We start from the raw sequence: 18,164 nt of genomic DNA, 5'->3' as shown, positions 1-18,164 counted from the left end.
ATGAGAGGAGGAGGAGGAGGAGGAGGAGGATGTAAATGAAACCAAATGTAAACTGCTTTAATTCTAGTTTCTACCTACTTTTACACAAAATTTTGAGTGGGTAAAAGGCACACATCCTCTTCAAACTGTCATCCGGGGCTATAAAAAACATAAGTATTAAAGCAAAAGTATTCTCCATGATGGTAACGTTTATTAAGGGGCACTCCGCCGATTACGACGACGAGGGTCCCAGTTGATACAATCAACGGAACAGCTTGCTCGTAAAATTGACGTGCATGTGGCTGAGCAACCTACAGACACGTGTACCCCTAGCGTAGTTCTGAGGGAGATTCAGCATGACACGGAGTGTGACAAGGATGGCCCTTTAAAATACAGGTACAACTCAGTTTTGCCAGCCGAGTAGACCGGAGCAACAGGAAATAAAGTGTCTTGCTCATGGACTCAACCCGTCGCCGGGAATTAAACTCACGCTCTTACGATTGTGAGTCGAATGCCGTAACCACTAAGCCACGCACCTTCACAACACTTATTACATACCATACAGAAATCAATGCATTTTTGCTGTCCCTTGCGCTACAGTGGCTTCAAGCCTTATCTAGGACAAAATCGTATTAAAATAAATACTCTCCTACATATAACAGTTAATTCAGTTGCTTCGGATCTTAGCACTATTTCACTTTTTAAAAAATGGCATTAGGGAGCACTTCTTTGGTTTGATTTCTAACTATCTGGCAGGCGATTCTTCATGTATTTGATCTATGATTACAGTTTTTCGTCATTTGTAACCTTCTTAGAAAATTTTAACTACATATTGGCTAATCGATATTGGTTAATCGATATTCCATTCCTATACTGCTTCGTTTTAAAGCTGATTCTCTTTTTGGTATTTCAGTTCACTGATTAAAACGTCGTTATCTAAGGATCCTTACCTTCCTCCTTTCACCAATAATTCTATTGGCTGTTGTTAATATATATACATCTTCAAAGGAATCTGGTAATTCCTGAACGCTTCCACCAACTACTACTACTACTACTACTACTACTGCTGCTGCTGCTGCTGCTGCTGCTGCTGCTGCTGCTGCTGCTGCTGCTGCTAGACCGACGACAATGCAGACGAGGTCGGATAATAATAATAATAATAATAATAATAATAATAATAATAATAATGATGATGATGATGATAATGATAATAATAATAATAATAATAATAATAATAATGATGATGATGATGATAATGATAATATAATAATAATAATAATGATAATGACAATAATAATATAATAATGATAATAATGATAATGACAATAATATAATAATAATAATAATAATAATAATAATAATGATAATGAAATAATAATAATAATAATAATAATAATAATGATATAATAATAATAATAATAATAATAATAATAATAATAATAATAATAATAATAATAAATAATAATATAATAATAATAATAATAATAATAATAATAATATAATAATAATAATAATAATAATAATGATAATAATAATAATAATAATAATAATAATAATATGATGATGATGAGGAGGAGGAGGAGGAGGAGGATAAACAAATTTTGTGGTTATGTTTAGGTCTTAATAGTATTATATTTTATGTTCTCCTCCAGGGTATTTTTTTCACTAATGTGGTTCAATATTTGGTGTCATTTATAAAAGTACAAGTATCTTCAGACAAACAAACAAATATACAAAGATACATAGATACGTAAATACGTACAAACATTTACACATACATACATACATACATACATACATACATACATATATTTATATACATATATTTATATATTATATATATATATATATATATATATACATACATACATACATATATATATATACATACATATATTTATATACATATATTTATATATATATATATATATATATATATATATATATATATATATATATATATAGATATATAGATATATATATATATATATATATATATATATATATATATCTATATATATATATATATATATATATATATATATATATATATATATTACATACATACATATATTTATATATATGAGCTGAAACTAGAAAAAAATATATATATATATATACTGCAAATGACACAGAAATAGTTTGTTGAAAATATATTTAACAATAAGATAATTCTAATTTCACGAAGTTTCGTAACTTGAAAACATACAAATAATTTACTGTATTATATTTAATGATATATAAAGTACTTACTTGCCTGTATTAAAGCAAAATGCAAAGTGTATATCCAAATAATGTAGAATTTAAGCTACGTCCTCGGGTGAAAGAAACCATTTATTAAAAATGTAGATTATCGATGTGCCGTTCCTATAGGAACGCAAAGCCAAAGTTTTAAAATACTATGGAAGATATTTGTGACTTTATGCACTTCTCTTGTATCGTAATATATATTCTGCTTTGTAGAATGTTACAATCAAGAGCTCTTTTAGTGAGTACTGCGTTATTACCTAAATCCATGTATTGTGACTTAAATGAATGTATGTATGTATCTATCTATCTCGCTGCCTATCTATCTATATATATATAGATGGACCGTTAGCATCTACACGCATTTTTTTCTCTCCTTGTTTCTTTTCTCTGTATCTTTCTGTCGAAGAGCGTAGGCTCGAAACGTAAAAGACTTGTTCCATTTCTATTCCTGAGCGTCATACTAATACATTTGCTTGTTTGTACTCCACCTACCTTCGTCTTTTGTTTATTTTCATAAACCTTCCCGTTATATATGTGTGTGTGTGTGTGTGTTGTGTGTGTGTGTGTGTGTGTGTGTGTGTGTGTGTGTGTGTGTGTAATCCCTTCTGTAAGCCACTTTGGAGCTTTCGCAGGCTTGGACATGACGTCATTGAGTGCTACGGTGGTGAATGCTCATTAAAGAATTTAGCCTAAAATTTGGAATCTTATCTATACCTGGAGATTTCCATTTCTTTGACTTCGCGAGCGCCGCTTTCACTTCTTCAGTTGTTGTATCCTGCCATTGTTTTCCTGTCTATTTTGGTTAATTCATTTAGTGTCTAGTTAAGGTTATTCTAGCTGTAACTTATAACTGGGACGGCTAGAGTGTTGATACCTATTATCTTGTTTTTAGCATTGAGTTCTGTTTTCAGTATTGATCTAACTCGTCTGTAGTATTCTTTCTTTATATTCTCTTCCTTTTTCTTTTTCTTTATTATTATTATTCTATGTTTGACTTTTGCTTTATATTTGTACAAGTTGGCTCCAAGTCTCACCCAGAGACCTCAAGAGACAACAGGTTGGAAGTTCACGTTGTTGTTATGCCTAGTGTGCCATATATTTGTTTTTTTTTGTGTTGTACTAGTGAATGTCTAATACATAAAAAAAGTTTGTTTTAAACCTTGGGATTACATAGAGAGTATTTTGCGTAGGATATGAGCAGTTCCCATGAGCACTATCTTTTGAATTTCTGCTATTTTGGGGTTTCCTGGTATCTGAGTTAGGTAGCAATCAGCTCCTTTCGCTATCATTCCCAGGGCACCTATGACAACAGGTATTGTTTTAGTCTTCAGGTTCCACATTTTGCTGATTTCTATTTCAAGGTCTTTATGTTTGCTCAGTTTTTGGTAGGTCTTGACAGATACGTTTATATCGAATGGGACAGTCATATCAATGAGGAGTCATGTTCTTTGTCTGAAGTCTTTTTATTATTATTATTATTAGTAGTAGTAGTAGTAGTAGTAGTAGTAGTAGTAGTAGTAGTAGTAGTAGTATAGTAGTAGTAGTATTATGAAGACGGTGGGCTGGGAAAATCGTCAGCGCGCCGGACAAAATACTTAGCACCCTTTCGTCCGTCTGTACGTTTTGAGTTCAAACTATGCCGAGGTGGACTTTGCTCGTGATTCCTTCATTGTCGACTAAAATAATACTGGTCGAGCCCAGGGCTCGATGTATTCTCCTTACCCACCGACCCGAAATTGCTGACTTTGTGTCTATAGGAGAAATGATTATCATTATTATTATTGTTATGGTTGCTGCTATTGTTGCAGTTTTTGTTAAGATGGCGAACTGGCAGAATAGTTTGCGCGTCGGTCAAAATGACTAGCTGCATTTCTTCCGGCTGTTTATGTACTAAGTTGAAATTACGATGAGATAAGCATAACTGCAGCACTGGGCGCGATGTAAACAACTTCACCCCTTCCTGTCATTGATATTGTGGAAGCACTCCGTCGGTTACGACGATGAGGGTTCCGGTTGATCCGAATCAACGGAACAGCCTGCTCGTGAAATTAACATGTAAGTGGCTGAACACTCCACAGACACGTGTACCCTTAACGTAGTTCTCGGGGATATTCAGCGTGACACAGAGAGTGACAAGGCCGGCCCCTTGAAATACAGATACAACAGAAACAGCAAGTAAGAGTGAGAGAAAGTTGTGGTGAAAGAGTACAGCAGGGATCACCACCATCCACTGCTGGAGCCTCGTGGAGCTCTTAGGTGTTTTCGCTCAATAAACACTCACAACGCCCGGTCTGGGAATCGAAACCGCGATCCTATGACCGCGAGTCCGCTGCCCTAACCACTGGGCCATTGCGCCTCCACCATTGATATTAACTTGTCTGTTTACATTTGAATTTACGCAAATATCAGTCAATAAACAAATAATTAACATTTATAAAAAATATTTATCTTTCATATAAATCTGTTAAGAGAACTTTAAATAATACTTCGAATGTTAAGGAAAGTGAAAGTCATACACAAAAGACAAATATAATTATATTATCACGTCATGTCACAAGTGGTATTCGATAAGTTAATTATGGATTCATGCAGCGAAATTTCTCGATTTATGAAAAGCAAAACAAGGCAGTTTTAACAAAGTAATAACGTCAACATAATAATTATATTTGATAATCGCCTGACATTATCACAATAAATAATTGCATATTTATTTATTCAATTTCCCAATAATACACTGTTCTTTGCCAAAATTTCACACCTCCACTATAATTTCATTCCCTTATACCTACATACATACATACATTCATACATGCATACATTCATACATACATGCATACATACATACATGCATATATACATACATACATGCATTCTTACATACATACATACATGCATACATACATGTATACATACATACCTACATACATACCTACATACATGCATTCCTACATACATACATACATACATACACTCATACATACATACATTATACATACATGCATACATTCTAGATACATACATACATTCATACATACATACATACATACATTCATACATATATACATACATACATACATACATACATACATACATTCATACATTCATGCATACATACATACATACATACATATATACATACATACATTCTACATACATGCATATATTCTACATACATGCATACATTCTACATACATTCATACATGCATACATACATACATGCATACCTACATACATGCATACCTACATACATACATACATACATACATGAATGCATGCATATATACATACATACATACATACATTCATACATACATACATACATACATACATACATACATACATACATACATACATACATACATACATACATACAAAAGTACCATGTTGTTGATGTTTTACTTGCCATGAAGTAGCCTTGGATCTAGGATAGCAACCAGCTCTTTCTCTATTGGCAAGATATCTTGAAATATAATGAGATCTGTCGGAAGGATAACTTCGAGGAGAAAGAAATAAGAAACCTACAGTTTGGTGGAAGCCATAGCCACTGATAATAAAAAGTAGTAGTGGTTGAATGTCCCAGTGAAAACCTCAATAAAATGTAAGCACAATGGACCTGATATAAGGATTTTGGTTAAGAAGAGAAACTGTGCACAGTTGTGAAAATCGGCTGCCCAGAGGATGTTAACATAAAGCTGAAGATCTGTGAAAAAGAGAATACCTACGCTGAACTACTGAGGTATGTACTGCTACATTATCCAGACTACAAGTTTGGGATTATACCTGTAATTATTGGGGGCCTGGATGTGTAACACACTGCCTAAATACATATTTCTTTACTACCCACAAGAGAGGACAGACAAACGGATTAAGTCGATTACATCGACCCCAGTGCGTAACTGGTACTTAATTTATCGACCCCGAAAGGATGAAAGGCAAAGTCGACCTCGGTAGAATTTGAACTCAGAAAGTAACGGCAGACGAAATACGGCTACGCATTTCACCCGACGTGCTAACGTTTCTACCAGCTCGCCGCTTTTACACTGCCTAAATACCAACCTTGTGAAATTAGGTTTCTCAATGCCAGTAAGGAGAGGGCTGATTCGAAGACTGCAGATACTAACATCCCATAGCTACTTTGATGTGGTAAGTGGATTCATTGTTTAGTATATGTTACTACTCTATCTCTTCTTCAGATTTTATAACTCGCTGTTTTGTTTGTTGCTAATCAGTGTCCGATGGTCACTTTCTTTGCAATGTATTTTTAGCGGTGACGGATTCTGGCTATCGCTCTGGTGTGCAGGTATTCGCGACTGAATGTGAGCCAGATGGCGCGAAACTGAGTCAGTCTCGCGATTCTGTTAGCTGCTAGAGCGTATTAGGGGTTCGCTCCCTGCTAATAATGTGTTTAGAAAGCAGGCAAATCCGGCGATGCTCGGGATTAAGCAGCATAATTGGTGATTTCCGAAATCATCCAATCGTGATATTTTACTGTTCCTTGGTTGTAATTTCTCCCTTGCAAATATATGTGGTAGCCGCCTGCTCCATATCGGATAAAAAAACATAAACAATGGATGCATCAAAGATCATAGGATCAATGTAACTCTGAAATTCTCAATCCACCTCATTTCAACTGAACAATATTTCTATTTACTGTAGGCTGATTTGACATTAAAATTACGACTTCAGCCCCCTGTTGGTGCATCTAAACGCCCAACATATATTCCCTTGGCACGCTTATTTTACCGAAACTGGTAGTAAATTTGACCTTGGATACTTACAGATGGATTCCAACCTTGGACAAATGCATCTTTGTGACCAAAGCTGTTTCACTTTAAGATTGCTTCTGTAGTGATATTAATATCCTCACTCTTTGAGAGACACATGAGGAATGATCTCGTTTGAGATTACAACCATCTTTGACTAGTTTGACCTTGTTGTGTCCACTGATCTGATTGGTTGGCATCTAGCGCGGTCTCCCTACTTATTTCGCGCCAGTATGTAAAGCTAACCAATCACAGCCTTCGTATAACGCCTGCTTCCTTTGAGCCTACCATGGGCTATAAATAAGCCTACTTTCATTATTCTCGGTCTTTCGGCTTTAGACCCTTTAAGGTCTAGTCACTGACCACAGAGCTACTCAGCCATATTCCAGTTTCAACTACAGTCGACCAATCTACCAGCCATGCTCCTGCTTCAACTACGACGACGCTAATGTACACCCGCAACAGAACGTTTTCTATCTCCGCCGCCGTCATCACCATCGTCGTCTCTATTCTCCGTCGACTTCACCAACATGTACACATCCGACTAAGTTTAACTCACGCTGTTAGTGTGAATCATTCACCGAGAAGAAACAGTTGCAGTATATCTGAAAGAACTATCTATATCAACAGATTCGGCACGGCATGATAGCCACAACTTCTACGCGTGTAGTAACCGGCTCTGCCATGTGACCCACAACATCTTGTTATAGAACTTGGATCTTTTCATTTCGAAGGCCTGTTTTGTCAGATTGTTCTAGTTAACTAAATAATTTGAAACTTCGTATACTGGTAGAGTGTCTCAAAAGAAAACACTAGTTTCAACTTGTTTATTTGAGAAAAATGTATTTTATAACTTTAAGGGTAGATTAAATCTGCGAATTTTAACCAATCGTATTGTTTGTTTTCATTTGAAATAATTAAGTGCATTATCTTAGTGTGACGTAGAAAGCTATTTTGTGACGTAGACAGCTGTGCGTAGGTCTGTGTTTTGTGTGCGTGTGTGTGTGTTTGATGGGGTGTGGGATACAGAAAGTATGTTGTGTAAGTGAAGTACTTCTGTTAGTGTGTGTGAAGCGACAGAGAGAGTAATGTGTGAAAGAGAGAGATAACTGAAATTTTTTACTCGGTGTGTGTGTATATGTATGTATGCATGTATGTGTGTGTGTATGTATCTATGTATGTGTGTGTGTATGTATGTGTGTATGTATGTGTGTGTATGTATGTGTGTGTGTGTATGTATGGCCGATTCAGTGTTTACATTATTTCGAGTTAAAACGAAAGATTACCAAAAAAATTTTGTCTATATCTTCGATCACTGTCATTATTCCATTGAGTCAACGTCATTATTTTCTACATAGCAAAGGTAATCTTTCGTTTTAACTCGAAATAATGTAAACACTGAATCGGCCATACATACATACACACACACACATACATACACACACATACACACACATACGAAAGATTGCCAAAGATAAAAAGTTACAGAAATAAAAGTTACACGAATAAAGTAAGGAATAAAAATCACAAAAAATATACGAAAATTTACAAAAACTAAGTTAGTTATATAATATATAAGTTTAATATATAAGTTAGTTAATAATATATTTAAAAAATGTGAATAGAAACTGAAGGAATACGGGTGTTTACATTTCACGTATGTTAAATACGTCAGCAAAATAGCCGTTTACGTCTATTGAGACGGAGTAAATAATATGAAGCCGAAAGACCGAATACCATTGGTTAAAATTCTAATTATTAAACAACGTTAAACTTTGAAATTACAATTCCGTTTTCATTCTGGTTTACAATTATGTTTTCTTTTGACACATTCTACCAGTATACGAAGTTTCAAATTGTTTGGTTAAGTAGGAAAAATCTGAAAAAACAGGCCTTGGAAATGAAAAGATCCTAGAACTTACTATTGTGTACTTCATGAACTGGTAAACTAACTCTATCTTAACTCAATATGCTGAGAACTTATTTTATGCTCTGTATTCTGTATTTCTGCTATACGGATATATCGTTGTCTGTACCTTCTGTCGCACACACGAACATACAGACACAAACACTTGTCGCATGCACACATATACACTTCGCTAGCACTCACTCTCTTTCTCTCTCACTCTCTCTCTCTCTCTCCCTCTCTCTCTCTCTCTCTCTCTCTCTCTCTCTCTCTCTCTCTCTCTCTCTGTACACATTGTGAATAAAGTCTTCTACTCTCTCAAATAGTAGAACGGTTTGTTGTCCTCATTCATTCCTTTGGCACTGTATATTATATCCATGTATTTGCCTTCTTATTATGCTAGGGAACGACCGTGCGGCGTACAAAAGGAGACATTTGTCGCCAACTCCTTACGTACGGTCGTATAAACCCTACACTTCTTTACCCAGCCATTATGATTTTTCGAGTGCTGTCCATTGTTTCAAATAGGTTTTAAAATTGTCATTCTAGCTTTTTTTAAATACTCACATATAATTTGCCCCAAAGAATCAACCTTTAAATAAGTGTTTTGCTTCCACCAGCAAAAGCTATACGTATCTTTCAGGAAGCTCCATACCAATTTAACTTTATGCAGCTTTCGCCGTTAGTTTATGGGCACGCTATATGGGAAGATAGGATTATGGGGCTTTTGTTAGCTTTTCTCTCCGAAAAAAATAGCTCCCTTTGCTGTTGAAAAAAATAAACTCGCAGAGGGGAAGTTACAACATCTTCCTTCAATTTCCTTACACCATTTATGTGGCTGTTTCAGACAAGAAATTTCACTTTCATGTAGAACAACTATATTTTGTAGTCATTATCTGTAATCTACTCCCAAAACACTTCAGTAGCTCTACTTTACATCGCTTGCAAACTTATATATTCTGTGATAATCAACGTGCAACGACCTCCACAATAACCAGCCTTCAATTTGATTTTCCATTCCTAGGTTAATCGGAAACAGATTACCATGCTACACATAAACCTTCTCGGTAGTTCAATTATTTGGTGAAAAAAAATACCACGAAAGCAACTTAAACCGTCCATATATTCGAGGTAATCCGTCGGTTACGATGACGAGGGTTCCAGTTAATCCGATCAGCGGAACAGCTTGCTCGTGAAATTAACGTGCAAGTGGCTGAGCATTCCACAAACACGTGTACTCTTCACATAGTTTTCGGTGAGTGTGACACGGCTGGCCCTTTTGAAATACAGATACAACAGAAACAGGAAGAAAGAGTGAGAGAAATGACATTATCTTTACATCTTTTTGTTGAACCTGTTTTGCCCTGATCAAACCGGTTCATGATTAAAGGCGAGTCGCTTAATGTTTAGTCTTTTTGTAAGAGGAATCAATAGACTCGCCCCAGGTTTGCTGTTTAGCGCCTATTGCTTTGGCTGTAAGGGACTGTACTCTACATGTTCTATGAAAAAGTAGAAGAGTAGTTTCCCTTTATTATTATAATCTTGTATTTTTAGAATATGCTAGCAGAGATACCCGGCGTTGCCTGGTTATATTCAATTGAAGAATTGGACTTTTCTGTTATATTTTCTGAATGAACTGGAATATCTATGTTTCGAATTTCATCAAAATTGCAGATGAGGGTTATTTCCCTCTTTACACACCCTGAAAAATTGTAATCGTGCCACATGGAAGCCAAAAGACGAATGATCACAATAGGCAGTCAGTTACCCTACCCTAGTCGTTACCACCCCCAATGTAGGATTCCTCACCATCCAGGTGACAGGCACAGCCGTAAGATGCATTACGAATCTATAGCAATTGGAAGGGCGTGACTCAACTGAAATCAACATTAACAACTGTGTGACGTGAGGGCTTAGGAGAAATTAAAGTGTCACCTCCGGAGTTTGCAAATGACCACTATACTGATACGTAACTGGACAGAATGAATTTTAAATCCATAAATGTCTTTGAATAACCAGTCACTCATCTGGGAAGGGCTTGTAATCAATAAAAAGACTGAAAGGAGGTCTGCAATCAAATAACTTTACTCAACACTTTGCAACTGAATCAGTGGAGACAAAGATGCCTCTCATTTACTTAACAATTTATGCACCACATTGCAGAAATCACAATGTAAGTGTATGTTAACGTAAACTGTTACACTATTGTACCATTGAATTAGAAATAATGCCCAACTTTTATGCTCGGGTAACCCTACAGCTTCCAAGAGCACAACTGTATTCGTTTTTGCTTAGATAAAATGACAAAATTGTGGGTGTTAAGTCCCCATGGAGGGGTCTTTCTAACTTTGTCAGAAGATGGAATTTTATAAATATTACTTCATTTGTGTCTAATATCTATGGTTAAAATTTTATCAACAGCAAAAATATATGAATTGTCATGGACGCCAGTGGTGAGATCTTAGATGTCTCCAAGATGCCTTGTGGGATGTCTTGTTGGCAAAGAATGTGTTAGTGATGCACAGGTTATGGTATGTGCAAAATACAAGTAGGCTCTGGTCATTGTCATTCATGTTGCCAATACCAAAACACATACACTTACATATATACACACATATATATACGATCGATTTGTTTCAGTTCCTGTCTGCGAAATCCATATATATATATATATACATATATATATACATATATGCATACACACACATACATACATATATATTTGGAATTTACAAAAGAAACGAACGGGTGTGTAAACAGCAAACAGGTTTAGTAGTTTAACGCTCCGGACTTAGGAAAATTTATATAGGGAGTACTACTAATTTTAGAATTAGATATAGGGGACACAAGAATTCATTTATTCACCCCTATATAAAAAAATTACAGACATTTTAGTATGTTGTAAGCATAAATATTTAGCGTGTTATAATTTTCTTAAGCTTTAAAATATAATTTTTTAGAATATAAAAGCTTTTTGAAAATACGGTCCAATTAGATGATTAGATCCAATGAACACTTATGCACAAACCTGTAATCTTAAATTATTTTTTATAGTAGAGAGTGGAATATTCCCCTTGGCTATTATTTGCATGATGAACTAAAGTTAACCTTTCAATGAATTTCATTTCATATTTAATCCTCTTGAAAATCTGTCGCTTATTCATCGATACTCAAAAACTGAACTTTCACCAACTGAATACTCACCATGTAGTGCCTTAATGCTTTTTGCTGGATTTTACCTCGAGAAAGGAACCCTGAGGAAGAAGGGCTGAATTTCGAATACTTCGTACAACCACTTTTCTGAAGCGGCTGCACGTTAGGAAAAAAATTTTAATCGCCTCTTTCAATTTAGGCTTTTATTTTTCATGTTTATATTCGTATTTCATTGTTATGTTTATATTGGGTTGTCCGGAAAGTTCGTTCCGATTTTTAAAGGAACGTAAAGGTCACTAAATACTTGCCGTTACATTTTTAATGAACTAAATCTGAACCATTTCGTTGCACAATACGTCTCCATCTTTCCTTTACCTTGAAAATACCCTCTTCCCAGAATTGGGGTGTGTTGACAGTGCTGCTTTTTCTACATATTGCATTTCTCTAATGAACACTTCGCGCAGTTTGGTTTTCGTAACAAGTTGGAACAGACTGAAAAGTGCTTGTTTGATCATATGTTAAGTTAAACACCCTCAGCCGGTGTGTTAAATGCGTGCTTTAGCAAAACACCGAATAAGGTACCAAATAGAGAAGGAGACAGCACGTTACCCTGTTTCACTCCTCTACGAATGCTGAAGAGATCAGTGGAAAACCCATCAAATAGATGCCATTTGAACACGTAACCTATAGACATAAAGCATTTTTTTCTGAAATAACCAAATCTTGGAAACATATGGCAGGCACCAACATGTCCCTCGAGTGGAAAGGGACTAATGTGTCCGTTCCTTGCCAATGCCATGTAGGGTTTCCTTGTCACATCCAGGAAACAATTATTTAATAGAGAATACAAGATTCTATGGCAAGAAAATATCTTTTCATTAAAAAAAAATTGTCCCTGTTAGGTGAATCATTAAACCACTGTATTGCAACATATGGCATAAATTGTTTGTTCTAACCATAAAATATATTTTAAGATCATTTCTTAAATCAAACCAAATGACAGGAGGTTATTTAACTGTTGACAAAGAGCATAAAAACCACCTGTTTAGAATGTCACACGGGGAGATTATTTCATAATAGCCATCATATATATCTGTAGTGTAATTTCAAAATTGTATTTTTGATACTGAAACTAGAAAATATGATTGATTTCATAGTTTTATTATCAGAATTTTCGTAAGTTTAAAAAAAAATTATTCTTCATGTGAAATAATTAATGTATTCAATTATTGATGGTTGATTAATCCAGCCTGTTCTTTATTTACACATTGTCCTGTCTAGTTGCATGTTCATTTCCTCTTTCACTAACACACGGCCCTTAATCTAATTTTTCCAGACACGCAACGAAAATAGTCACAACCGTTTCCAAACACATAATTTTGTTCGTTTTCTGGAGGAAATTTACTAAATACACTTCGCATACAAATAAAACGTGCCTCGGATGATACGATCATCTAAACAATATTAGATTACCTAACAAACTCTGCTGTTGTTAGTTTAAACGAAAAACTAAATTGTAATAATGCAGATATATTGATACGTTTCGCGAACTGTCGGGAAACACTTTCAGTTACATTGCTTATAACCCGAATTAAACAGTGGAACACTTATTGTTTTGATCACAAAATCCACAATGAAATTCTAATCCCCAATCTTCATTTTACAGGAATCTAGTGTCATCATTTTGGGTTTAATGTTACGACGAATTCGTTTGGATTGAACGGCATTCTTTGCAGGATATCTTTTATTGCTTCTATGTTTTGTCTCTTGAAGGGAAATGTAAAATTAGTGAGAGAGAAGTTCTGATCGCCAATCTATCTTATAAAAGCTGGGTGACTATTCTGAAGGGGGCTAAACACAGAGGGGACAAACAAGGACAAAGGGATAAAGTCGATTACCTCGACCCCAGTGCGTAACTGATACTTATTTAATCGACCCCGAAAGGATGAAAGGCAAAGTCAACCTCGGCGGAATTTGAACTCAGAACGTAACGGCAGACGAAATACTGCTAAACATTTTTCCCGGCGTGCTAATGTTTCTTATTTCTTTACTGCCCACAAGAGGCTATACACAGAGGGGACACACAAGGACAGACAAACGGATTAGGTTGATTATATCGACCCCAGTGCGTAACTGATACTTATTTAATCGACCCTGAAAAGATGACTGGCAAAGTCAACCTCGGCGGAATTTGAACTCAAAATGTAACGGCAGACGAAATACTGCTAAGCATTTCGCCCGGCGTGCTGACGTTTCTGCCAGCTCGCCGCCTTCTGAAGATTATATTGATAGCTATGGTAATCTCCACAGACCAAATATACAACGTATACATAAAGTTACACATGAGTATACTCCGGCATGCAGCCCACGGCCCACCGTAGACTCAAGATCCCTCGAAGAGAAGATCCTGAGTGTGGTGCAGTATAAAGAATAACACACTGAGGTTCACTACTGCTGTTTCAGACATGTTTTTATCGATGAAAACATCAATTACATCGTGTAAAATAAGAGCATTTTCTTCAGGTGTATTAAGCTTAAAATTAAACATTTAGTATTTTTCAAACAAGTTTTATATAACACATATTGACCCTCTCATCACGGTGTTAGTTGATACAGTGAAAAGGGAAATGCTATTTTGAGGTCAAGTATACATGGTAATAGATCAATCAACACCTTGAAAGGATGGAATGATACGAAAAACAGACACAGAAGGGGAAAAAGAAGCAAAGATAAAAAAACTCATGCCATTTCTATGATGTTAAAGAAGTTATTTTGGGACATTGATTCGATTTATAGATAAGAGATGAAGATGGCTTGTTACTTATCTGTAGGCTATTAAGACAGGCAAGAGAATAAACTATTATAAGCAATGAAAACGAAGACAAGATGAAACATCATCATCATCTTCTTCTTCTTTTTATTGCTGTATATGGAAGCACTCCGTCGGTTACGACGACGAGGGTTCCGGTTGATCCGAATCAACGGAACAGCCTGCTCGTGAAATTAAAGCGTAAGTGGCTGAGCACTCCACAGACACGTGTACCCTTAACGTAGTTCTCGGGGATATTCAGCGTGACACAGAGAGTGACATGGTCGGCCCTTTGAGATACAGGTACAACAGAAACAGGAAGTAAGAGTGAGAGAAAGTTGGAGCGAAAGAGTACAACAGGTGTCGCCACCACCCCCTGCCGGAGCCTCGTGGAGCTTTAGGTGTTTTCGCTCAATAAACACTCACAACGCCCGGTCTGGGAATCGAAACCGCGATCCTATGACCGCGAGTCCGCTGCCCTAACCACTGGGCCATTGCGCCCCCACTTTTATTGCTGTATACTTATATTTAATCCATTTTGATTATTTGAGTGTATGTAAAGCTCCACTCGTTATGTTTGTCTTGCGCTCCGAGACAAATAAAAGAAATTTCTATCATCATCATCATCTTGATCATCATCGTCATCATAATCATCATTGTTGTTGTTATTCCTTCGTAACATAGTGTAGCTAAAATGCACTGGAGTCTTTAGTCATCTGTCAAGTCACAACAAGGACCTCAGACATATAATACTTTCCTTAAGATGTGCGCTATGCCCAATAAGGCTGCTTTTTGCAACACACCAATCTTGCATGGGATTTCCAGTTGCCTTAACAAGTCTTGAGGTTTCAATGGGATTGACTTCAACGCCCCGATCACCACTGGTATCACTTTTACATTACCCTCTCGCATTCCATAGTTTTACCATTTCCAATTTCAATTCGGAGTACTTACTCTTTACTCTTTTACTCTTTTACTTGTTTCAGTCATTTGACTGCGGCCATGCTGGAGCACCGCTTTTAGTCGAGCAAATCGACCCCGGGACTTATTCTTTGTAAGCCCAGTACTTATTCTATCGGTCTCTTTTGCCGAACCGCTAAGTGACGGGGACGTAAACACACCAGCATCGGTTGTCAAGCAATGCTAGGGGGACAAACACAGACACACAAACATATACACACAGTTTCCGTCTACCAAATCCACTCACAAGGCATTGGTCGGCCCGGGGCTATAGCAGAAGACACTTGCCCAAGATGCCACGCAGTGGGACTGAACCCGGAACCATGTGGTTGGTAAGCAATCTACTTACCACACAGCCACTCCTGCGCCTTGGTGATTTTTTCAAACTCTTTACTCACAAAATTCATGCCATTTGGTATGGCTACATCGATCATCTCACTGTATTTGCCTCACTTATTCAGTATGACAATATCCGGCCGAAGTGTTCGATTACATGATCCGTCTGAAAATCATAGTCGCAGAGTATTGTTCCATTTCCATCCTCCTGCATAACTTTACTTCGTTCATGCTCATACCACTTCTCTCTTTTGTTACTTCACATTGCTATTTACGGCATAAGAGTCAATGAAGATACAGACACACTTTAATCGTGGCGGTGCTTGTATTGTTATTGTGCAGGGCTCTCATGTCCACTTATCCAATTGGGTCCCATTTTCTACACTCTTTCCACAGCCTTTCTTGGTGTCAGAAGTTTTATAGATGTTATACTTCACTGAATTGGTAGTGGGAGCCTGGCCTTGTGCAGCAAAGATAAGGCTTTTGGTAAGACGCTTCGAATTACCTCACTCAAGCCATGCCCACGATACAGTATTATCCTTAACATCATGCGTATTCCTTTCAAACTGTCCATGCTTTCTAATTTCAAGAAGGTCTTCTTTACTTTTCTCCTCAGTTCTTTGGTTAAATTCTTCCTTGCCCATCATTTCATCAGCATTTACACCCACATCTTTCGTGGCATATTGCAGCAGGTCTTCATCGCTATTTACCAAATACTCGGCAAGCGTTCTCCTTTCACTCCGTATACAATGGTCTTTACAAATTAGTCCTCTGCCACCATTCTTTGCTTTCATATACAGTCTGTTTACGTTTGCTTTGGGGTATAGCGCCCCATGCTGCGTCATCAACTTTCTCGTCCTTCTATCCAGTGTTGATATTTTCTCTTTAGTCTATTTGAGGATGGACGCATTATAACGGACCACCGCAACTGCCCAGGTATTCATTTCTGTAATCAAATTTGTGCCATTCAGGTTGGATTTCGCACATTTATCGAGGTAAGATACCATCCTGAAGCCATCACTGAACTGTTTAACAATTGCTACTAAGCTCAATAGCTGTTGGCAATTTTTTGAAAAGTGCTTTAAATCATCCGCGTAAAAGAGATGATTTATATATTTATCAAAAAAATTTATAGCCATATAGTACAACATCGAGCAATTTCGAGAGACGTATTAAGGCCAGACAAAAGACAAGTGGTGACGCAGTCATCTTGGAAAATGCCAGCGTTGGGTGATTCATTGTTATTATTATTATTATTATTCTATGTTTGACTTTTACTTTCTATTTGTACAAGTTGGCTCCAAGTCTCACCCAGAGACCACAAGAGACAACAGGTTGGAAGTTCATGTTGTTGTTATGCCTAGTGTGCCATATATTTGGTGGGGGGGTTGTACTAATGAATGTCTAAAAAAAAATTTTTTTTAAACCGAAAATTATGTTTGTTTTAAACCTTGAGATTACATAGAAAGTATTTTGCGTAGGATATGAGCAGTTCCCATGAGCACTATCTTTTGAATTTCTGCCATTTTTGGGTTTCCTGGTATCTGAGTTAGGTAGCTATCAGCCCCTTTTGCTATCATTCCCAGGGCACCTATGACAACAGGTATTGTTTTAGTCTTCAGCTTCCACATTTTGCTGATTTCTATTTCAAGATCTTTATATTTGCTCAGTTTTTGGTAGGTCTTGACAGATACGTTTATATCGATTGGGACAGTCATATCAATGAGGAGGCATGTTCTTTGTTTGAAGTCTTTCAATATGATGTATGGCCTATTTGCATCTATCTTTCTGTCAGTTTGAATGGTGAAGCTCCAGAGGAGTGAGATGTGGTCATTTTCAAGCACTGGGGGTGGTTTGTGTTTCCACCAGTTTTTTTCATGGGGCAAATCCAGGTTTTTGCAGATTACCCAGTGAATATATTGTGCAGCTCTATCGTGCCTGTTGAGATACTCTGTAGGCGCTAGAAGACTGCACTTGGAGACCACATGATCAATTATTATTATTATTA

This window comes from Octopus sinensis, linkage group LG6 (genome assembly GCF_006345805.1).
Source record: "Octopus sinensis linkage group LG6, ASM634580v1, whole genome shotgun sequence".
Taxonomy (NCBI): Eukaryota; Metazoa; Mollusca; class Cephalopoda; order Octopoda; family Octopodidae; genus Octopus; species Octopus sinensis.
Note: the sequence above shows the minus strand (reverse complement) of the source record.